This window comes from Platalea leucorodia (assembly GCF_965183815.1).
Source record: "Platalea leucorodia genome assembly, chromosome: 8".
Taxonomy (NCBI): Eukaryota; Metazoa; Chordata; class Aves; order Pelecaniformes; family Threskiornithidae; genus Platalea; species Platalea leucorodia.
The window spans coordinates 13,235,084-13,258,471 of NC_138830.1; the positions used below are offsets into that span (position 1 = coordinate 13,235,084).

Genomic DNA, 23,388 nt, shown 5'->3' on the forward strand with positions numbered 1-23,388 from the left:
GCATTGCTTGATGGAAGTCCTGCTGATCTAAAGGTCTTTGGATTGGATATCTTTGATGCTTACCTTGCCCTAAAATTTCATTTCATGCTTCCAACAAGCTTTTAAAGCAAACAATTAACAGTTGCTCTGAGGAGCTGCACCTTTTAAAATGCTCCCATAAGAGCTAGCTGGAACCAGTTGCACAGTCGCAAATTAAAGAAACATCACATAAGGTGCCTGAGGCCTTACCTTGGTGTGACCTTAGCATACAGTATATAGGGATAATCCTTGTAATTTAGAATGAGAAAAGTGCCTAAACATTCTTAAAGCTTTGATAGGTCTTTCTCTAAACCTTCATTGCAGAGTTCTTTTTATAAACACTGGACCTGAGACCTTTCCAGAATTGGATTTGCACTTCTGAAAGTAAAACTTGATGCTTTTCTTGACATTTCTGGCATTCTAATAATAATTAAAGCAATAATATGTATTTCTGAAAATGCCACCAATATCCCATTATTCCTTCTGTTTCTGCAGAGCCTTTGCAGCGGGATTATTGCTGAAATATTGAATATAAAATGGGAAGATTCTGTCTTATTTACAGTGGCAGTGATATATGGGCCTTGCTAATTGGCTTTTAAAAACTAAATGATCTTTTGATGGAATATGTACCTTTTAAACCATTTCCATTTTTGTTTGCACTAAAATGATTGCACCATAAAAAATTTAAGGTTAATTTCGTGGCAAGTTTGACCATGTGCAAAGCACTGCAGACTTTAGGAAGGTGCATTCATAATACGATTGGAGCAACTTTATGTAACTGGAATTAAATGTTTCATTGACTTCAGGCTGGAATTGACTTCATCTGCTTGCAGATTGATACTTTCTTTTCCTCTTTTTTAAATCAAGCACACATTCTTCACCACTCATCTGCTTTAGTTTGCGAAAACATCTGCATTACCCACTGTAGTAATGGTTTAAGATTATTTAATCCCGTTACTTATACACTTCATTAGCCTGAGTGAATTGTTGGCAAGGGTTCAGTAAACTTCCTACATTGGGAGATAAAAGGATAAAAAAAGGAAAGGGAGAAGGATTCTGTTCCTCGTTTTCTTTCAAATTTATCTTCTATCTATTTAAGGGATAAAGGAATGATAATTGCCTGGTTGCATCTGCATTTGTATGTTCTGTGATAGGGCTTTGCAGCTCCCAGTACAGAGGAAAGAGTAAACGTTTAATAGCTTTCTTTTATATAACCAGAAGGGGCCTTTAAATGTTTATCCATGCAGTCCACAAAAACCTGGTTATGGACTTAGCCTAAAAGACATCTGGATCCATCTGCTGCTGCACATGCAGGGGTAAGGATGGCGATGGTGATGGGGCTACGTATGTGTGGCTGGACAGCTGGTACTGTGAGTGGGAAATGGAAAGCAGGAATCTAGCAATCTGATGCAGCAAAGAAAAAAAAAAAAAACATCCAAGCACACATTAAACTCTTAAATGTAGAAGAAACAAGTGTTGGGAGCCTAAGTCTCAATACCCTTCAGAAAGCTCAGGACTTTGTTGTGCTGAAAGCCAGATCTACAAGGGATCTAGGCACCTGCCATGCTATTGGCTTTAGGCCTGAGGAATTTGTGTTGTAGAGCATCTCTCATTGATTTTTTTTTTTTTTCAATGAAATGAGGTCTGCATTGGCTTCAGTGGGGTGATGAGTGCCTAAGTACACTGAGGGCCTGAGCTAGGCTTGCAAGTTGTTCTTCCAAATGGATTGGGGTCCCTTAAATTGCTGAGGTGCAATCTGAATGCTTTTGCCTTCAGATGTGTGGTGCAGTCATACTGAAGTCAATGAGAGTTAATGACCTGCTTAAAATCTAGCCTGTGCTTAAGGACTTTGCTGAATTGTGGCCTCTGATTTTTTTTTTTTTTTGGAGCTCTCCCAAGTCCCATTATCAGAAAATAACTTGGACACTTGGAGCCCTAGCTCTGTAGGAAATCAATGGGACTGAAGGACCCAGACTCAGATTCCTGTGGACCTGAATTCCTATGAAAGGTGGAGCCTGTGTGACTAGCCCAAGATTGCACAGCTAATCCATGGCTGTGGCAAGCTGAGAAAACAGGATTCTCAGCTGGTATAAATCTGAGTAATTCAATGAAGCTTGTTTACTGGTCTACCTAATTCACACTGATTTCTAGCACACATCCCCACTTCCCCAAGTCCAAAACTCTTGACCTATTATGCAAGCCATTAAGCCAAGCTGCTTAATTTATATAAATAAAATGAACTATAGTATTTGCCTGGTCGTGATATATAAATTCATGAATTCTTTGATTTTTTTTTTTTAATGATTCCCTTGCGTGACTTGTGGCTGTACATGCATAAAAACTATGCACAAAAATAAAAATACATGTTTTTCAGCAGTTAGAATTGGCTAATCTCAGTTTATTATGTGACTCTGCTTAGTTGTGGTGGAGTAAAACTTACTGTATTAAAAAAAAAATTAAGATTACTGCAAAGAGCTGTATTTAATTACTTGTTAGTCAATACCAAGCCTAAATAACCTGCAGAAGGGTTGGGTTTTTTTGTTCTTGTTTCTGGCTTTATTTATCAGTGACCCATTTAAGATGAATTTCCCCAAAAGTCTGAATTAACATGTAAGGAGATTAATCACCTGTTTAAAAAAATATTTTTCCTAATGGGAATTTGAGTACCAGAGTTAATTTCTTTCACACAAAAATCCCCTCACCCAAAAGCCAGTCACTATCATTTCCTGTTACATCTTATGAATGCAGCGAGTTCTGTTGCCAATGTGTTTGCTGGTTTTGCTCTGCATCCAAGGATTCTTTCATTATTAATGTTATTTCTAAAAGAGTACCAGTCTTCTCCATTAAGACACTTCTGCTGAACTAAAAGCAACTGTAAAAAATAAAGTGTAAATAGGAGACAGATGTCTCCTAGTCATTACGACAGTCAAGTAACATCTGAAATATCATCGATAGGGTTTCCAGTGTAACCAGCATATTGCTGTACACATGATGAATGCTGTGTCTGCAGTATGTTATCAGTATACTTTTCCCCTCCCTTACAGGGCAAACTACTGACAAAAAAAATTTGGTTTGCTTCCTCTGAGTAGTTGAAGAGATTTTAGCGCTGGGCTCAGTGCAGAGAAAAGGTTAAGAGTAATATCAGTGGAACCGTTGTTATAAAAGATTGAAGAGAAAGATGTTCGAGCAGTGCCAGCTGTCTGCTTTCCAAATACTGTATTATCATAAGGACTGAGCACAAGGTTAACCAGACACGCCAGTCTGGCAAGAGTGATGCTGCCGTTTTGTGAATGGGATGTTCTTTGATGTCCCGATGACTTTCTCTGTGACGTGGAAATTTTCCTCCATTCTTTATCCCCTTTCCTGGCATTTGGAGATAAAGTCTCTGAAGCTGAGAGGTGCTGAGCACCTGCAGTTAGCACAGAAAGATCTTGCAGATGCTTCTGGCCTCTGAGGGTTTCTTCTGTCGTGTCCAAGTCAATGTGACCCAGCACTGGGCCCTGAGGGAAGGACCATGGTGTGATGGGGAAGGGGACGAGAAAGCAGAAATAACTAACCAAGCAAAGCAGAAATAGACAGGGTCAGATGAAAGAGAGCTCGGAGAAGTGGTGGGCTAGAAATGATGAGCAGTTGAGGAAAAAACTGTCTCATGTCTGTCTGTCTGTCTAGCTAGAGTAGGGGAAGGTGGTGGGTATGCCCTGCAGTGCCCTACGGAGACCCAGGCATTGAGGTTTCCTGTTTCTGCTGCGTGCTGCGAGACATTGAGGACATGATCTTAAACCCTACCCCAAAGATGACTTACAAGGATTTTGCAGGGTGAGGTTCATCTTTCCATAGTACTAAAGCTGTGGAAGTGTTTGAAGGGGGAAGACTTGTGCATGGAAGTCATGCCCTGATCACTGCTGTTCCCCAGCTTTAAACTCAGGATCATAGTGTTCCACTCTTTTTCCCCTGATTATTTGTTTTGTGAGCAAAAAAACCCTGTATCTTCATGGTTTCTCTCTCTTACTAGCTTCCACCTTCCTGGCCTATCAGAGGCTGTAGTTCAGTAGGAGAAGATAGTTTAGACCAGAACGCAAGAGAAATGCTGGTGTTTTAGGAGATGGTATGACTAGAGCCACTGGTGCTATGGAGCATCCTGGGAAAGCTTAAGTTTGCTAATAATTCTGAAATGTCAGCGTTAACTCAATTTGTGCCCATTGAAATCTCTGGTAAAACTGCTATCAGCTTCAGTGCGGTTTGTATTGTAAGCCTCGCCCTGCGTGCACACGTGAGTGTGGTTGCTTGAAAGCTGTGCAAGAGCAGCTACCTCTAGCATATACGGTTTAAAATGTAAGGTTGATCCCTGCAATAAAATTACATCTATTTTTAAAAATAGTTCTGCAATTTGTAAGCAGAGATTACAGCACTAATTTAGCAACCATGTAACAATTTAAATTGGACCAGAAAAGAGAAACTATAATTTAAAGATTTTTTTTTTTATGATACAAGTTTTCTTCTTTTTAAAGTAAAAAGCCCTTTATTCTTGTTTTTGTCAAGCAACGTATTGAATTTGAGAGTAATTTATGGAAAGTGCTGCCAGCATGGTATTGCGAGTGCTCCACAATTTGAATTTAAACTGCTCAATGGGATCATTAAGACTATTATGCCTGCTTTCCAAAGAGTTTGAATTCAGAATGACAACTGGAACAAAAATATAAAATAAACTAAAGAGAAGTCACGCACTCTTTATGTGGTGGAATTTTTCTGCCCTCGAAATATTTCATTGAGATCAATGCTCTTCTTCAGTCCTCTCCTAGAAAAAAGCTGCTGTTGCTAGTTTTAGTTCGGTGCTCCTGTGTGAGTCATCAGCAGCAGTGAGCTGAACCTGTGACCCGTGGATCTAAAAGCTTTAAGTCTCGGCTGCTGTAGCGGAGAGATGCAGCTTGGCCGCACCAGGCGGCGGCGGGCTCCTGCCCTGGGTGTTTCTTACCCACAACAGAAGAGGTCCCTGGGCACAGCAGACACAAAACAGGTCCAGAGTTTTGGTTTGTTTACAAGCATGTTTTAATAATCAATAGGTCAATAACCTCCTTTCTAAACTGGAATTATAAGGAAAGGGAAGAAGGCATACCATGAGGTGATGAGGTATGCTATATAGGAACTCCTCTGTGGAGACTGAAAGGCTCATATCAAAGAGGACAGGGACAATTCATCTTGCTGTCCAGCAAGGACAGGACGCGAAGTCTACAAACTAAAGCTGTAAGAGGAAAAATTCCTAGTGCTCTTAGAAGACATGAGAGCGTAAGCCCTGCCAAGATTTGCACTGGGCTCACCTTGGTGGAGGATTCTCTGAGTGAGACCGCACACTTGTCTGCTGAGGGTGGCTTAGAGGATGAAATTATTCTTTTTTCAATGCAGCAGGATGTGCTTGGCTAACTGGCCCAAATCACTTGATGGGATTAAAGGGATAGTGCACCCTGTTTTCAATCTATAGTTGCTGTTTGCCTTCCTGGTGTTGACTGTTGTGAATGCAGCTGATTGATGTTGAATTAGATAGTGAGAGGATCAGGCCACACCTTGGTATAATTGACTTTCCAGAAAGCTGAGTGAACTGTTGCTGGAACTGGAAGACCAGCTATGGACTGTGGAGGTAAAGCAACTTGATGGTACCAATGATAGCACTGTTATGAGAGGGATATTTTTGGAAAAGTCACCACAGTGCTGGACAGCATCTTAAAAGATACATCTGTGTTGGAAGATTGGGCACGAAGTGCCGATTCACTAGTTCAGTGATATCTTGGTAGCTCAGAGTTTTGCAAGGGATGGATGGATCGTTTCCCACTCCTCTCCACAGTCCATCTTTAAGAATGTGTCCTTATTAGGTGAAGATGGCTCCTCCACACCTGGGCTTGCTTGAGACTTTTGTGATGGCTTGCTAGAATCCGTATCTTTCCTCCTGTATGTGTTGGCAGCCATAACAACATGAATTGTCTTCTTGTCTCTGCCTTGCACTTTTCTAATTGGAGGCATTTTTCCTATTTGATTATATGAACTGAGCATTCATTTGACATGTATAATCTAGAAAAACTATACCATGGGAAACTTTGTGGAGGGAGTTCTTAGTGTAGCTGAAATAAGATGATGTTGTGAAGGACCAGCTGCTGCCATTCAGTGAATTTCTCACCTCACAGGGTGAATTCCACTGACCAACTGTATATTCTTAGGAAGAAAATAGTCTCCCTTTCTGCAGGACCAGTGGGATTTTATGGCTCCTGAGTATACATCTGCTTATGGATCATACTACAGCAGAGGGGATGGTGAAGTCATTTAGCAATGACTTCAAGCTGTGCGTTGAGCTTTCCCTTTAGAAGGTAGTCCAACTCTTGTCTGCCTTTGAAAGCTAGCAGAAATGCCTTATAAGGAAAGAATAAAGTCTTATGCACCAGCATCTTTGTAGTCGTGGGAAAAATCTTCCTCATTTGCGGTCAAGTGTGGATGGGTATTAGATGGCAAGCCACGTCTAATGTTTGTAGCGTTCATCTCTGCTTTTCTTTCAGTTGTACTTCACCACCTTCTCAGCAAACTATTTGCTGCTTTCACACTTTGCTACCTGAGCAGCATCTAGAGATCCCACTGTAATAAACTCCCATTGTGGTGTGTCAGTGAATGACAGGCGATAGCCTCTGCCTCTACAAACCTTCCTGGCAAACAGCAGCAAGTGGAGGGGGGGAAGGGCAGTGGCATTGCCTCCATATTGCAGATAGAGAACTGACCCCAAGAAGATTAAATGCAGTTTGTTTAGGGCATGGATCTCCATTGCTGGAAGCCTTCAAGGACAGGTGGGGCAAACATCTGTAAAGAACAGTTAAGATCCAGTCAAGCCTTCTCTAGGCAGGGGCAGACCTGGGGGTCTTTTCTAGCCCTGTTTCTTCCAGTTCTGAGCTCGAGTGACCTGTCCAGGACCACAAACACGGCCTGCAGCATACAGCTCAGGTTTTCCACGTCCTAATGTTCTGCTTAGTTGCAGTTCGACCTGGAAAGATCTTCAAGTGAAGGAGCTACCTTTCTTTGCTTCCCCTCCTCAAATCACTGCTGTTTAGGGACTGGGCATGAATATGAATGAGTAGCTGAAAGCTGAGTGAGGGCTCTTGGAAAACGTGGGAGGGGGGGAGGTACCATGACTGTGTTCCCTTCCATGAAGTCCTACTGCTTGCTTGTAGCCCCGCATAGTTATTTGTCAATTCAAACTGCTGAAGACAATTATTTTGGAAAGGCTGTGATTTATTTGAAATAGGGCCTGTAATTTAGGTGTGTGTTTCCATCAGATCCATGTATTATTGAGTTTGCTCTGTCCTTCCTAATGCAGTGATGTCAAAGTGCTGCACAGTGTCCAGAGATGATAAAATCGGAATTCACTGAAGTAAATACAGGGTTAATATTTCTAGCAAACCTTTTTTATTATTTTGCACCACTGATCCTATGCTAGCAGAGCTGCTGGTAAAGCATAGGCCTTGCAGCCAGGCTGTGATACCTTCCAGTAACAGAGCTGAATCTGTCCTGGAAGGGGTGTGTTTGGATTTAGCAGGTATGATTTCCCCTTAGCAGCCTTGCAGAGAACAGAAAGTCTTGTCTCTGTCGCTCTCTGATTCCAGATGCCCTCTTACTTTGGTCCAGACAGCGATTTGCAAGCCTGAGCGCCGGGGAGGCGAGCGGGCTTTTGCAGCGTGCCACTTCAGCCGTCTCCTTGGTGAAGCCACACTCCAAGGAATTTGCTCTGGCAAAAGCTCAGTCTGTGAGTCGATCCTCCCTCTAGCGTCCTGCCTCTGTTTCTTCACTCCAGGACATCAGTTTGCCTGTGTGCAATGTTTGCAGTAGAGGAAACTGTTTAACTTGCCATCGCACAGACACACAAACCCCAGTAGGCTTGGTAGATTTCTGGTTAGGAGAAAACAAAATCACGCCAGTTTAGGGAAAGCGCAACAAGCATGAATGATGACAGGAGAAAAAGTTTATTGATTCTAAGAGTATGGTGAGTGTTTGGTGCTCATTGAGGGTCAAAGCAAATTGCAAGTATGTTGTTTTTTCTCAGCTGCATTGATTATAAAGCTGTGGGCCAAGTACAATATTGACAATAGAGGCAGATCATCCACTGGAGTATTTTGGGCAGAAGGAAGACTAGATTATAGCTCAACTCTGGTGCTGTAGCATTTGCTGGGGACAAGACATTATTGTGCACTGGTAGGTAGCAGCTTTCACAGGAGCAGAGAGCACGTTGGTTAATGTGGCCAGTGAGACCTGCAGTCCCTGTGCCTGCACCCATCCCTGTGAGGACCATCTGTACAAGCCAAGGCAGCGATGGGACCATGCACATCAGTGAGTGTGGAGCTGGTGGGGCATCTGGATCGTTTAAAATGAGTGATGAGATCCGTACAGTGTTGCCGCTGCTATTCCCTGACAAACGTTTGACATGAAAGCACTACGTGGGTTTTTCACAGCAACCCGATGCTGTAAACCTCTGAGCAGACTTACCGTCCAGCTCTCTGAGGCAGTTCAGTAAGTGCAGGGAATTGGAAACTGGTGTCAATCTTTATGCTACATGGCCACGTTTCCAAAAGCTTTCACTGTTGTCAAAAATGGAGCTTCATGGGGGAAGAAAACCAAACTAGGAACCCTTGTAACATCTTTGGTTTCAGGTATAAAGCAGGGATTTGATAGGCGGCTTCAGGCACCGTAGGAATGTGCTCCTGCAGACAGTGGGGATTGGAAAAGATCTTTGTATTGTTTTGATTTTTATTGTCTTGCTGAAGTTAATCTGCTAACATGTGATAGTTTAATGCTGCAGCTCATTGTATTTACATCCTTGCTGTTTGACTCTTTAACACAAAGTGGCCTTCTGTTGTTTTCAGATTCTCATGTTACCTAATGCTCTTTATGTAGGTATTTTTTTCAAACTATTCTGGAAACCTAAACAAATACTGGTTATGGTGCCCAAAACCTGAAAGTTGCTACTGACCAAACCTGGATATTTTCCCTTGCTTGTGAAGGGAAATATAGCAAGAGGGGGGAAAAAAAAGTGTTGAAATGTAAATTAACTTTCAGATGTTATCAGGGATTGAGATTTTAAGTATGAATATTCCATTAGCTCCTGACAATGTAGTGTTTTGTTTAAGGACGTGTTTGAACCAATACACCATCTTGGTGTTCCACCAACAGAGGTATCTGTGTAAATGCAATCTGTGTTAAAGCCAGACAACACTTTTTAAAAATTTATTTAATATTTCCTACAGCAAGCCATCTGTGACTGGTCATATTTTAGGAAGCAAATGAACATCATAGCAACGTTCTCCACTCTATTTGAGTAACTTCTAGACTTTTTAACTTAAATGTGCTGCCAAATATTTATGTTCTGTTATGAAAAGAAAAATATTTGTTTGACATCCTAGTCTCCCTGGCAATTTGCAGTCGGTTGCTCCTCTTAGGAGCTGTGCTTTTCTCATGGGTAGCGTAGGGCAAAAGAAGGGTATGGGCATTTCTGAAGCTGCTTTCTGGGCTCGCTCCTCAGCAGCAAGTAGGGGCAGCGGTAGCACACGATGAGGCTTTGCAGGGAGCCAGAGAGGCTGAACCCTGGATCCTTGCATGGACGATGCAGGGTGGGACAGGGGCAGGTTGGGGGCCAGGTTGCGCCCACTGCTGACATTGGTGGGTCAGAGGGTGGTGGAATAGCCACTGTGGCCCAGGTGACCACCGCAGCACTCTTGCCAATATGCAAAAGGCTCAAGAGTTCCCGGAAAAGCCAAACCACTTTGCAAGATGTCTTCCAGTGCCATCACCAAGGCAACCAAGTTGCCAGAATTTAGCGGCAGCAAGGCAGAAGGAAAAATTAGTGATAGCCTAAATCATGGCTGGCAAATGCTACTGAGCCTCAACTGCCCTAATGGGGCTGAGCTCTGCTCTAAGTAATATATGCTCTGCTTTTAGTAATAATTTTCACAGAAGTCTTGTATTTTATCCTGTTGCACAGATTTATGTCTTGCTTAAACTTCATCTAAGGTAGTGAAATGCATTTGTTCAAGGGCTCAGAAATTGGTGTGATCCTCTTATTACACAAACGTACTAATAAACAACTGAAATGTCTGAAAGAGTCCTGAAATAGTTAATTCCCTTTTCGAAAGGCTGAAATGTTCCACAGAGTCCCTGGTGGCGTAGCACCAATTTTTGCTCAGTACTTATTTGGAATGGTCCATATAACTTGCCTGTACTTACCACCTTGGGACTATTGCAACCAGCAGAAGTCTAGGTGAATCACCAGCACATAACCTGTCTATATATGTCTGTCACCTATAGTATCCATGCCATACATGGAACGTACATATTCTTACTCATATGCGGGAAAGAGGCCTTTGCAACATAGAGAAGGAAGAGAAAGCAGTCCTGATTTGCTCTATTACCTCTGACAGGTTTACTTTCACTGTGGCATGGCAATAAGATTAAAGTTTTATAGCAATATCACTTCTATCCAGACAAAAAAAACCATAAAACCTCTCCTCTCTGCTACTTAGATTTCAAACTCTTTTATAGAGCTTCTGCATCTGTTAATAAAATCCTTAATTCATTTTGAACATTTTATTGTCACTTCAGATAAAAGTTTAATCAGATAGAATTATTGCCCTTCTAATATTCCCTTAACCTTTGCATTTTAGACTTAGACCATATCAGTTAAATTTTGAAATCACTTTTTTATAGACTTGAATGCCCCCATCTCTGTTTTAGAGGGTACTTCTGCACAGAAATGCCGTAGTCTGTCTTGAGGTCATGTGAAAACTTAAAAGGCTCTAATGTGAGCACTGCTCACTTTCCGCTGAAGTGTCTTGCATGCCCTATTAATTACTTTAATGGTGACATGCTGGTTTAAGGGAGTTCTTTATTAATACCACTAAATCTTTTTTTATTGTTGTTTAAACACTTTTTCTTTCCTTTATGTAGATGTATTTAATCCTTTCTGTCTTTAAAGTAAATGAGTGCATAACTCCACATGAGGCGTTTGACACTTCCATTTTGCATTCTCGGGAGGGGGCAGGGGAGCATTTTGCTCCCTTGCCTGCAACGTCTGCATCCCAGCAGAGAAGTGCACATCTGTACTTGTGTATGTAATCATGTGTTAGATTGTTGTGGTAGAAGCAATTTTTAAAATCTGGTATCTGTCTTTCCAGAAATAATACGCAGTGAACTTGTTCTTACTCTTCCAGGATGTTGAGATTTTAGAGGTCAGTTTGGTTTTCTTGTTGAAAAGTGCAGCGTTCCCAGTTTACGAGAGGATTTGCTTATGTTTGAGCCCTTTCCCAGCAAGGAGGACACATCAATTTGCTCTCTTCAGTCTGAACTCTTTAAGTAATAGTATTCTAGTAGTTCATTCTAACTTTAAAGATGTAGAGCATTCACTATACCAGTTTATTTAATGAACTAGCTGGCTGGTAAAGCATTGACACCCATGCCTGCAGTTGGATTTAAGTCTATTATATCTCTACTTTTTAAGGTGATATCTTTTGCAAAATATGTGGTTTGATCCATATTAGTTGCAGAATTTCTTGGCCTGGGGAGGGGAAACAAGGTATGAGAAAGAAATTATCTTTGAGACCTGGAGAAATATTTTCAAAAGCATGTAAATGACTGAGGAACTTACTGCTTTTTGGTCTGCTGACCTGCTCTTGACAATGAGACTTAAACTCCTAGTAGTAAGTTATCTGATTCTTCAGCACTTTTGAAAATGTTGCCTCCGAAGTGTTGCCTCTCCAATAGCTGTTGATGGTGGTTTTGCCATGAGATCTATAAATAACCTTCACTGGTCTTAAAGAAAATCACAATGGATTATTGAAAAACAAACTTCGAAGAGGCTTCACCAACAGCAACTACTCTTTTCTTCAGTGAGGAGGCAGTGGTTTTAGGCTGGCCGTTGTCTTTTGTTTTGTATGGGCAAAGTATGAAAACTTACGTTACACTGTGGCATCCGTCTCTTGACCTCTTCTCTCCCAGATGACTTCTGGCTCCCAAAAGCTTCTGTGCCTAACAGGGTAGTAAAGTTCCTGTGGACCCTTCCATGGCCAATGTATGCTTGTACATACACACAGACTTGCACAGGAAGAGTCTGGAAGCCTGAATTCAGTCTGAAATGACTTGGCATTTGCCTGAGAAAGGTATTCCTTCCTCTCATGGACTTTCCCTCAGGTTTGTCCAAATCACTCTGCAGTTATCAGTAGCACGCTTTGCTGTTGAGTGGGCAAAGCCTTTTGCTCACAATTGCTGTTTTAATTTTGGAAGCAGGCAGTATGCCCATGCACTTATATGGTACTAAATGGTACCTTGTACATTTTCAATTTTTGCTAAATGGCACCCTTCGTGTTTTAGAATAAGTAGCTAATTAAATGGCAATGCTAAGTGCTGTTTGGCGGGCCACGGGTGTAGAGTCACTCTAGATTAGACAAGGGACCTGATCCTGTAAATGCAATTAGTCTAAGGTATGGGCCTGCTCCCACTGATCCCAATTTGAATGTTTGTTTGTTTTTTTTTTTTATATTACTGGGAGCTGAATCAGACTTCTGGTATGCAAGACAATGTGGTTAATGAAAGTGTAAGAGGCATAGACCCCATCTCATAAAATGACCCTCTTGGTTGTGTGAGGAATCTAGACTGGCTACATTAACAGTGTTTTCAATTTCTAGTTTTCAAAGTCAAAGATAAGTAAGGAGGATTCATGTGAATTTTAGTGGAAATTCCCTAAAATTAACTGAAAAGCTAAAAAGATGCTTTTTTTTTTTTTTCCCCCTTTAGCTTGTGTTTACTTCCCCTTTCCCTTGTGAATACCTTGTTTATTTTTTAAATAAATAATCATATTTTAAAGCAGTGTAAATAAATTGCAAAGTGTGCTCCAATGGGGTGGATAAATATATTCCATCTGCTGGGGAGTGATTATTAAATAATTCACCAGTGGCAAACCCAGGAGTGGTTATCCATTTTCCCCTCATTCATGGGTAATTTTTTCTACATCCCGTAGGAGCTCATTATGTTTTCTTTGTACATAATGTTTAATAATTTTAAAATCTGGCACTAACCCCTCCATCTACAGATTCTTCAATTTTTCCAAAATATTTGTGCATGTGTATGCATGTATGTGTTGGCAGAGCAAGGTGTTTGTTTCCTTTCTTCCCTTTTTTTTTTGTGTTGAGAGAAGGTGAGCATTGATGTATAAAGTGAGATGGGGAGCTGAGAAGCAAATTTCCTCATGTGCAAGGGAGTTTGCTCCTGCACGGATGGTGGATGGGTCACATCCGTGCTCTCACCCTTGTATGGGAATCAGTGTGACTTCAGGGCTGTGGCAGCTGTGAAGGTTTAACTCGTATTTCAACATTTATAAACAAAGCAATAAGAAGCAAGGAGAGGGAGCAGGACATGCATTTGAAGGGCTCTGTTGTCTTTTACTCAATGTTAGGAAGAGTTTGGCTATCTTCTAAGGGACCAAGAATGAGCCCGATGAGCCTGGCTTTTGGATAAGCAGCAATTACCTGATAAAAGCTAGAGCCATATCCCATCAGTGGAAAAATTGCCACAGATATGTGGATTGGTGGACTTTGAGTCCAACCTTAAGGGAAGAGCTCAGCTCCTCCTGGTACCTAGCAGACCCGGAGGCCTCCTGTGTGGGCTTTAAGCTGGCAAGGAAGGTGGCTGGGAAGAGGACTGGATGGGGCTGGCACATAGTGGGAGGCTGTACAGTCAGCAGCTGGCACCTCTGGTGCTGGATCCCATTTCAGGTTCACGTTCCCGTAACTGCATCTGCATCACTCACTGGGCAGGAGGTGAGGGACCACCATCCCATCCTGCAGCCGCCTGATGCCAATGCCCAAGGTCCTGTGGTCAGAGCTGGGCTTTACCCCAGGCTGGAGGCAGATGTTTGCAGTTAGAGGACAATCACTATCTTGGTGCTAAAATGTGTAATTAGCCACAAGAAATTCTTTCCTCAGCTGATGAAGACAGGAAGGTAAAAGTGTCTCTTAATGCTTTCACTGTTTTCCTAGGGAGTTGGTCGAATTTGGCCCCCCTCACAGGGGGAAACAGCAGTCCTATTCCCAAGCAGGTAATGCTCTCTGCTGTTCTCTTGCACATGTCCAAAGGTCCATGCTGTCAGCCAGAGAGGAACAAAACCTTCTCACTGAGAGGCAGAGAGCTATTTTCTTTCTCTCTCCCTCTTTTTCACATTCCCTGTAGGCATGTGCAGACTCTGGGTTTCAGAGGCAGCTGTGCTCTATACTAAGCAGCAGCAAACAGCTTTTCCCTGGGACAAAGAGCAGACCCCAACAATTTGGTTTTGGCTATAATTCCCAAATGATCCTTGACCTGGAAACTCCTCCTTTTGTTACTCTGCTAATCCCTTCTCCTAACTGGAGAACAGTTTTTGGGTTGGTTTTTTTTTGGGGGGGGGGGGGGGGGGGGGCAGAGTGCAGGGAGGAGTAGTCTGCATGTGAATTAGCAGAACCTTGAATATTTTGCTTGTTTGTGAAGAAAAGTTCTTTTGCTTGGTTGTGAAGAAAGGTTCTTCCTTCCTTCACAAGACACTTCCCAAGCTCATACTTTGCATAGCTCCATCATAGTCAAAACTATGGCGAGAATAACATTTCCCATGACTGGCTTCTGTGCAGAACATGAGTTTTGCTGCTCTCAGTCTAGTATTGAAGTGCTGCAACTACTGAGGCTGGTGCTGACTCTGGGGGTCCCTTCCACATCTCATTTTCTGCTCCAAATGGTTGGTAATTTTCACTCCTGGCAATGATATTCCAGGATGGAAGAGCACAAGGAAGCTAATATCCAGGTGAAAGAACCGTGGCAAGTGATCAGATTGAATATGAAGTGCTAGAGCAAATGAACAATGTGTTCAGCACTGTATGCGCTACAGACATACAAAAGAGGAGGTTGCACCTTGCAGAGCAAGGGCTGGGAGGGTAAGCTGAGGTGTGCTGGCTAGCACGCCAGCTGCAGGAAGAGTTGTGTGAACTCGGGGTTTACTGGGCTGCTCTAATTTAAACCTCAAGAAACTGGAAAAAAGCTGAGGACTGGAAGGGTGTTTGAAGGATATGGCTGGCGCTGGGGAGTACAAAATTACTGCCATGCTGGCTCTTCCATGCCCAAGGCTCATCCTTACATTAGCAGTTCTCCAGCCATACAGCACGGGAGACACCTGTGTTCTGCTTGCAGACCCAGCCTGCTGGCACTTCCATCGGGGATGCCATTTAATTCTGTTTTCATTGATGTCCTTGATATTAACCTGGACTGAGCATCGTTGCTTGAAAGCAGCAGGGACAGCAAGCTCGGTTCTCTAGAAACCTGAGCTCAGGATGTAGATGTAGATAGAGATATTTCCATGACATCCTTTTTTTCTTCTTACGCGCACATGCTGTCTCTCCCCCTGGACCTTGCTGTCTTCAGGTCTCTGGCTCCTTCTTTTTGTGTGAATTTTCGGTCTATTACAGTGATCCAATTGCTGCTCTTGTCCTCTCTGTCAAGCACATTGAGAGTGAGAGAAGTGGCTGGGTCAAATGACAGATTAAGTCCAAGGGCAGAGCTGGGAAGATGGCTAGGCTTCCCTGCACCCTGTACCACGCATACCTACCATAACCTAAGCACCGTAATCAGCTTCATGCTGATTTTTCTGTAGTGGCAATGCCGGCAGCACCTCTGCCTAAACGCACAACGAAGGCTCTGCGCAGAAGACTCCCACCGCAGGACACGTGCTCTCAGTACTGATACAACGCCTGTCTGCTGGGCTGTAATGCGGCGTAGCATGTATTACAATGTGCCATTAATAAAACTGTAGTTGCCAAATGTTTCTGTTTTTTACGTAAAGCTATTCCACCGAGGTTATCTGATTTTTCTCTGGTACTGAGAAGAGCAGTTGAATCAGACAAGAGACCTTGTGGGTTGAATACATTATGTCCAAAAATCAATCTTAAGGTAAGGTAGGAATAGAATTGAGTTTATTTACAGTCTGTTGACTTTTATAGTTAGCACCATTTATTAGCGAAGATGAAGAAGAAGAAGAAAATTAAGCAGAGGGCAGGGAAATGTTTCTTTGTGATATTTTTGTGCCTGGCAATGAAAAGAGATGTGTGTACAAGCTGACAATTTATCTTCTGCCCTGAAGAGAAATGACTTGTTCTCAAATGGGCATGAAATGAAATAGTGCAGAACACGATAGGAACTTTTCTGAGTAAATGGGTCAATTTCCTGTCATTCTCTCGATAATTGTATGTAGAGCACACTACGCTCCAAACACTGGCAAATGTGATTTTTATTTCCCCCCCCCCCCCCCCCCGTCCTGTTATTTTACTCCTCTTGTAAATGGGTGGAAAACATATTCCAGTGCTGGCACTATTATAATCAGCTTTTGCTGGTGGCTAATAGCAGTCCATTTTTGGTGAATGCTTATTACCTCCAAGCAGTCCAAGACACTGCATAATAACCCAGCACTGTGTAGATTGGTACCACTAGGAACAAGATGTAGTTATAAGGACTCTATTGCAAATGCCCCATCACAGCAGGAAATTCACGTGTCCCTTTATCTTCTCTTTCCTAATTGCAAAATAAGCCCTGATGCTCTAGCTGGAGAAGGAGCCTTGTTTGCCTTCTGAAACTTTCTGGTATGGTTACAGCCTTTCTGCCTCGCTATCCCTTAGCAGGCTGATGCATTTTCCTCTGCTTACAGCAGACCTAGCTGTTACTGAGGGGGCATAGATTCAAGTCAGACTCACTGAGGACTGAGTTGGTAATTTTACTTTGGCTGTTGTTAATTAAAAATAGCAGAAGTGCTGTAGCAGATGCTCGGTGGGTGACAATTAGGGCCTCTGTGGCAGATCGGGTAAATCTCACTGGTTCAGGTTAATACAGTGATAGAGCTTCATGACTGCCTTTGAACCTCAATCTGAGGAAGCCTCTTAGGAAAAGAGGGAGAATGTTATAGGGTTCGCTCCAAGGAGCTGGATTCTGGCTGTGGGAACATCTGGATAAATCCCAAGTGCTTGATTTCAATAACTCTGTTCCTTCTTAACTCTAAGCTGGACAAGACCTAAACTTGTCCAGTCCATCTCATCACGCATAGCATTATACTCCTACTTGGAGGTTATAGGAAGGATAAAAACACAATCCCAGCCTGATGAGGACTGCAGATATTTGAGCGGTGATGCATCACCTGATGGGGTAACACAGCCCCGTGAGAGCTAATACCCATCACTGCCTCTGCAGTGACTTAGGGACTCAGAGTTGCACGAGAAATGGATTTCAGCTGAAGATAGTTGGGAATTGCTGTTTTTACCCCATGTATCCCCCAAAAGGAAAATCTTAATTACATGTTTTGAAGGACGGAATCTAAAAACTTTGAAAGAAAACCCCAAGAACAGATTTTTCTTTTATTCTCCTCACTAGTGAAAAGCTGCTTCTCAAAAGTGTGTCAGGATGATACATTTCCCATGGAAATTTCCATTCGGGGGGGGGGAAGTCAGGGGCATTTCTGAAGCTATAAACAAGATATTTTTTACGAGCCCTAGCTACGGTCCTTCTGAGAGTACCCTCCCCCAGGGTCAGTGTCACCTTCATTCTGTGTATGCGGGACAGGTCCCATTCCAATACAGGTTGGATTGGGTCACAGCTTAAAAAAGTCTATTGAAAGTTTATAAACCCGAAATTTCTTTTTTTGGTTGTTTTTTGGTTTGGTGTGGTTTTTTCCTAGGATAGGAAAAAAGCAGCTTCTCGTAGATGTCTGTAAGATCAGACAGGTCTATTTGTCTTTTATGTATACTCTTGATGCAAATGAACTGGAAATAAGGATACCCACAGGACAGATCTTCAATAACTTCTGCATCTGCTATGAGGAGAGGGGAGAAATTCATGTAGCAAACCCACTCCATGAATCAGCAGTTGCTAAAGTACGCTTATGACTGTTCAATGGAGTTGGCCCTGCTTGGCATACGCGTAAGGCTCCAGACTCCGCGCAAGTCATGAGCAACTGGAAGTAAATGATCTCTGACCTCCGTCAGCAGGGAGCATGGAGAAATGTGCGCTCTTTATTCCACCTGTCTTTGGAAATGTGCAGCCCGGAAGGACTGATTCAGAAGCCAGTTATGCTCAGTATGCCTGGAGTAACTCAGCTGCAGGGGATAGGATTGGCCCGCTGTAAAAGCCACTGGGGAAATTGGGTCAGAATTCGGCTGTGCTGCTGCTTCGACCAGAGAATAAGATCTAGTGACTCTTACTTGGAGCAAAATATGAAAAGATCAAGGGCAGAGTTAGTCATTTTCCCCGTGTTACATAACAATATTTTAGCAAACATTCTTCTCCCTGAATGTTTAAATGCATTGCTTGAATAATCACTGAAGACAATGTGGTAATAATATGTTCCTTATGTGTTGGAGGCAAAGCAGTTATTCTGGTTTTACTTTTGCAAAATGTATTAAATGGCTTAGGTTTTGTTGATGTTTACGCACAAGGAATTGGGGGGGGGGGGGATTGTTTTGGTTTTTACTGCTATTTCTTTAAGGGAGCACATTTTTTTTATCTGATTTGGAGACAATTGGATTTCTATTAAATGGGTCTGATGCCTGTGGTGGGATTCATCCCAGATAACTTCATCTAGCTACAAGCCATGTGCTTGGTCTGACATGCATGTCTCTTGGGAGTGATGGTGGAGACTTGCTGGTACCTCTCAGGGAAGAATATTTTAACCAGCCCTACCTGCAACCCTCTTGCAGTCACTCCAGTGTCTGTGTCACCTTTGCTCGGTGTATTTAAGGCAAGCCTCATCTGAGTACCTAGAAAGTAGGTTTTCCTCCACCTATAGCTCCCAAGTGGCCTGGTTGTTTAGTCATGCTCTAATTCACCCTCGTTCAGGGCTGGCTCCACCAGAAAAGGCAGTTCTGACCATTTTCTTTGACAGAGCCAGGAAAAGAAAGTGAAGGTGTGGTATGTCCTGACTGTTTTATGAGATGTATGTGGTTAGGAAACGGGCCCTGGCAATGAGTGACCTGGGCTCTGAAACCTCCTCAACTGGAGGGCAAAACCACTCCAAAACTGCCATTTCTTTGAGAGGTAGGGGAGACATGAGCGGAGAGGCTGCTCAGGGTAGAGGTCTTGTAGCAGCTCCAGCTGAGGCCAGCGTGCAGAAAGTACCCTGGGATGTGCAGGGCTGGAGAGGGGCAGGGAAGGGATGGGAGTGCTTGTTGGGAAGATGTGGGTCAGGACTGCGCCTGCCCTCCTACTCCAGGCTCCCAGCCTGCTCCAGCTCCCCACTTGGAAAAGCACAGGGCTAATACTGCTGACTGCAGAAAGGGAGTAGTAAAGGGTCTTGCTCCACGGGAGATGTGTGGTGGGCACTGCAATGGGCATGGGGATGCTGGACGGGTGCAGCTGTATGGGCTACCGTGCTACCTGTGGGGAAAAGGTGGGTTGAGGAGGAGTGGCATGATTTCTTTGGCTGGCTGTCCAGGAGGGGTTCTTATTGTCAGAAATGGATTTTACTGGGCTTGAAACTTGGATTAAAAAAATGTCTATATTAACTCCAGACAGAGATGCACCCTGGAATCTTGGAAACTGTTTCACTGCTGCCTTTGGGAGGAGATTTTGGCTTTCTAAGTTACAACATGACTGATATGTTCTATTTGGTTTTTTGAGAATCTTTTTTTTTTCATACTCCCATGACTCAAATCCATTTGAATTTTTTTCCCTTTGAAGCATGTGTTTGTAAGCTCTGGTTAGCCTAGCATTGCATTTGATATTCTGGCATTGGGCAGTGGAGGATGGAGGAGTGTTTTTCCACTGCTACCACAGCGGTCTTCAGCTCACTGTTGCAAAGCACAACTTTGAGCATAATCCACCACACTCAGTTAGGCTCTGACACTTCCCAGGAGGAGCAAGCATGGGGATTTTGATCCACCAAGGCCAGCTTTGCTGAATAGAAGCACTACAAAGACAAAGCACAAGCCTTGCCTCTTATTTTGGCATCTCTTTCTGGCCTGAAAAGTACCACCTCCTCCCTTGTCTGAGTTTTGCTGCTCTTCTGTACTTAAACAGGGTCTGTCCTTTAATGACATAATCAGGGTAGGGGGGGGTCTTCTTCACCCACCCTCAGGCCCTTCGTACAGTCCCACTGTTTAGAGCACTGACCTGAGATGTAGGATATTTAGGGCTGATTTTGAAGTGAGAGTTGGAAGGCAGCCCCCAGTCTTCCCCCTTGCGTTGCAGGGTGCAGATGGTTGGTGTAGGCATCTCTTGCTTTCTGCTGGGCAAGCATTTCTGCTTTGCACAGGTAAATATTTGCTGGGCCAGAGAGAGACAGGCAGAGGAATTGATGCTATCGCTGTAAGGTCAAGCTGTTTGCTGGAGAGAGAGGACATGAGCCCGCCAGGCGTGCTCTGAGAACACACTGCAGATCCAGCTCTGCATACAAGATGTACAAGGGCATGTCCCATTTGTGACTTGCCACCAGCCCCGAGTCTCCAGCCAGCATTGAACAATCAGTGCATAAATGGTTGTGTGAACGCCTAGTGATGAAAAATGGAGGCACCTTAGGGACTTTATTGAAAGCCTGTGTGTTTTCCCTTCCTGCCATCTTCACCAGCTCCCTAAGGGCTCTGAGAGCTGAGTCTGCAAGCTCGTTTGCTCCCTTACGTGCTGTTTAGCCAACTAGGCAGGCCCAGCGAGGCTCTCCAGGACATCCTCCCCACATGAGGAACATCACCACCACCAGGGTGCTGACACGGTGCTGGTGCCTGGTGGAAACACAGCCAACATGTCTCCTGATGCCTGGGAAACATTGGAGTCCACCTTGCTTTCTGGGAGCTGGGTTGCCTGCAGGGCTAAAAGGAGTAAAAACTTATCTTTGGTTGCTGCTGTCAGCCGACCTGGCTCTGATGCACTCGTGTAAGTGGGCAGCATCTTCACATCCGTGCTGTTTGCTTTAACATGTCAAACAGCTGATATTTTTGCAAGGTTTCCCTACCTCCTCCCTCCCTCCCCTTCTTTTCTGTCTCTAAAATAATACTGCTATAATCCAGTTTGACTCAGCAGGATCCCTTTCACGCTGGCTTATCCCCATATATAGGCATCAGTTCAGGGAGGTGCACCGGAACGCTGCAATATTTTCCCTAACATTTTGTTTAACCAGGATGACATTATTCAGACAAATTAATTCCTCCAAGATGTAAACTTGTTCTGACTGAGTGCTGCAGCAGCCTCCCTGAGAGCAACAAACCATGATCTGACATCTTAACAGCTCTCCGCACGGTCAGGGGGAGTCTTACATAAAAGATCTTCAGCTGTGCATATCTGCAAGGTGCAGCTGCCCCTTTCTGTAGATAGATTTCTTTTCCAGCAGGTTTTGGTGAAAAATATTTTTTTTTTTTTTTTTTAAGAAGTGAATAGGATCTAAGGCACAAGCCATTTTGGAAAATAGCCTGGCATATGAAAACAGAGGGTAGAGACTACCGTACCCTGTGAAATCCTTGCCAAAGATTTGAAAAATGGGGGGCTACTTATGTCACTCTTCTTCCATTATGCATTGAGTTCATCTTGCGTGTCTGAGCTAGCACATTCCTACACGGGATTTACAAAGCTCAGATGCACGTGCAGCTGATATGTCAGCTGTATGTGCCAAATGGCAGCACCTGTAGGAATGGGAGAGGAAAATGTAGCCAGTCCTTCATAAGTCTGCCAAATGAAGGAACTCCTGGTGTGCTTCATGGGGAGGAGGTCCCAGCATGGGAAAGCAGCCATGTGGTGCTGCTTTTACCCCATATGGGGTATATATGGGGAGGATAGCTACCTTATGCCCCTCTGTGACACCGTCTATTTGGGGTGGCATGGCCAGGCTGCTACGGATGCATTCAACCCTGATGTTTTCTGTCCGCATTCTCCCATGATGTTTTCCTGATGCTTGGGTTGCCTCTTGTACTCTGTAATGTCTGGGCTTTGGGAGCCAGCTGGGAAATAACTTTTTCCTCCTTCTGCCCAGAGCATCGTTATGTCCATTCAGGTGCCTACCAGTCCTTCCCTCGGTGCTTCCCTTAGCTCCTAGATCTGTAATCCGGCAGGTCTGTGTGCTGGCCTCAAGCGTGCTGAAGATGCTGAGAGTGCCCTAAAGCAGGAGGAAGGAAATGAGAAATCTGATTATCTTAAAGTAGCTGGGGCTAAGCTATTTGAACACAGTCCTGGGTCCGTATCTCCCAGCCCTTGCTCCCATTTTAAATTCTTCTGCTGCTTTATGGCTATCTTTTGCTCAGCTTGAGTTGCTTCCCTGTGTGTGTGTGTCTTACCTGCCTGAGAAATGGGTTGATGTTAATTGTTTGTTCACTGAGACTTGCATGGAATTACTTCAGAGGGCTTAGCTGACTGGATGGCCATGGTCCTGGGGCACTGGGAGCTTCTCCTAGCTGGATTTCTCTTCTACACTTTACCATCTTCTAGGCTAGCCAGAGCAGCTTTGGGAAAACACGTTCTCTGCAGCAGTTTATTGACAGAGGGCATTGCTAGAGCCTCCAGGTACTCCACTTTAAGTACCTTAATTTAATATCATCACCATTAATTCAAACTGAGTTAAGGTTACAGCAAATAAGTGTAACATCCAAAAGACACTGAATAATTAAAAGGTTTATAAAGTTGCAGCTTACAGAAATGGAGTTACAGATGCATAAAACTACCTTATACTTAGATTAGTTTCAGTGGTTCCTCTTGCTCTGTATCAGCTGTGGCAGATGCTTCCCAGTTTCCTCCACAGGGATCTTTCACATCTCTTTTTCCTGGTTCTGTTTGTGAAAGGTCTTGCATTGGGAATGCGCTTTCTTTTATACTGTAGTTTTGTCTTTTGGGGCATAGTCAGTCTCCAAGTTCTCTCCATGCTTCCAGCCCTGGGATCATCTCTGCCTGGTGATTTTGAGTCCTTGCTGCAGAAGTAGGCTTGACCAATAGCTTTGAAAATGTCACTCAGACATGCCTAGATGCAACTATCACCTACACAATGGTAACCAGAGTCAGCTTGTTGCTTTCTAGGGGCTTGTCAGAGTGATTAGCTTTTTTTTTTTTTTCCCTTCCCCTGTAGTAAGGTAAAATAGTTTTTCCTCCTGTTGAAGCAATTCTTAAATCTTTCTGCAAAACCTTTTATACACTGAAGTTTTTATTACATATAGACATGTGGAGTAACTACCACACATTATACAAACCCTGAAATGCCATTAAATCACACAGCTCGTTAATGGCTTCTGTTTAAGACTCCCTTTGATGGTAACCAGGCAGCCCGGGATAAACCATCTGTCCCCAGACCATGTCTTTGGGGCCAGTCTGAGTGTCCCTGGAAGAGAAACC

General features: G+C 43.5%; 1 protein-coding gene across 11 annotated transcripts in view; it reads left to right on the plus strand.

Annotated features, from left to right (window-relative positions):
* LPP (LIM domain containing preferred translocation partner in lipoma) overlaps positions 1-23,388 on the plus strand; it is a 351,697-nt gene that overhangs the window by 293,053 nt on the left and 35,256 nt on the right. The window lies entirely within an intron of this gene.